Genomic DNA, 1,308 nt, shown 5'->3' with positions numbered 1-1,308 from the left:
GAACACAGCTAGCTTGTATGGTTAAAAGCAGTTTCTGCACCCAGGGCCTGGGCCGCATGGCATGGGTGACAAGGACACCATTCAAGTCAAGGTACATGGCCGAAATATTAGCAAGAGCAGCATGTCTCAATTATTTGACTGATTATACTTTTCATGCCAGGAGTTACCATGACCTCAGCTAACCAATTATATAGGGCTTCCCTCCCATAGTCAGTTTGTTGATGAGCCTCCCTCATGGCTTGACAAGCTGCAGTTGGGGAAAGAAGTATGGCTCATGTTCATTAACTAGCCACCCATGGCCTCCTAGATCTCTAATGAAGCCCCGTTTTTGCACTTTGTCTATTTCTTCCTTTATGCAGATTGGGGAATAATTGGATGGATCTGGCTTTCGAGGTATGAGGGGTAGTTGCCAAGTTCCTCTTCTCTGGCCACCCTTTTGGCAATCGCATCTGCCTTGTTGTTTCCCTCTGCATCCCCCTTTTGGCGACCCCTATGATGAGTTACTACCACCTTTTTGGGAAGCTGTACTACTATTTTTTTAATTTTTTATTTTGCATAACAAGTTTATTTTTAAAACGCATATAGACAATAAAAAAGTAAACATCCCATCAAGATCTTAACTTCTGCCAAGTATTATCTGCCCTAGAATTGCTCCAATAAGTCCCAGTCTCTAGACATCTTAAATTCAATAATCGTCATCTTCATCAGAGTCCATTACTTTTCTTCTGTTGAGTTTAACTGTTGTTTTCTTTTCTGTTTGTTGGCTTACTTTTTCGAGGATTTCTGTTAAACCTTGTTCTGATACCTTCCCATTTAGTTGTCCATACCATGCCATCTGTATAAGGTAATTCTCTACTGCTTTAGTTTTCTCAGGCTTTACCAGTGCTAAGTTACTTAATCGGGCCCGGGCTGACTGATCCAGAACTTGGGCTAAGATACTGTTTCTCATTTCTGCTTCCCTTTGCTTTGCTTCCTGTTGTGCTGCATCGCCAGGGTCCCCGTGCTTCGCCTGCAGCTCGGCCAGCCTGTGCTTCCGCAGCGCCTCAAGCTCCTCCTCCGCCATGGTGTGGCCGTCTGGAGCGAGCAGCCGCGGCCACGCTCCAGTCCACTCAGAGAGACCTCTGGGAAGCTGTACTACTTCGAAGAGCTTCAGTATGCTTAAGCCATGTTCCAGCTGTTTATTCTCCGCAGTAAGCATACCTCTTTCCTTCCAAATAGCCCCACGTGCATGGAGGATGGCATATGCGTACTGGGAATCTGTGTAAACATTTAAGATCCTCCCAGTCCTGAGCTCTAGGGCTCGTGTGA

At 45.6% G+C, this 1,308-nt stretch overlaps 1 pseudogene; it reads right to left on the bottom strand.

Moving 5' to 3' along the window:
• Positions 1-609: 609 nt before the first annotated feature.
• LOC137753231 (programmed cell death protein 5 pseudogene) lies at positions 610-1,084 on the bottom strand (annotated as a pseudogene).
• Positions 1,085-1,308: the final 224 nt, after the last annotated feature.

This window comes from Eschrichtius robustus, chromosome 19 (assembly GCF_028021215.1).
Source record: "Eschrichtius robustus isolate mEscRob2 chromosome 19, mEscRob2.pri, whole genome shotgun sequence".
Classification (NCBI taxonomy): Eukaryota; Metazoa; Chordata; class Mammalia; order Artiodactyla; family Eschrichtiidae; genus Eschrichtius; species Eschrichtius robustus.
This window is presented reverse-complemented; position numbering and strand designations above follow the sequence as displayed.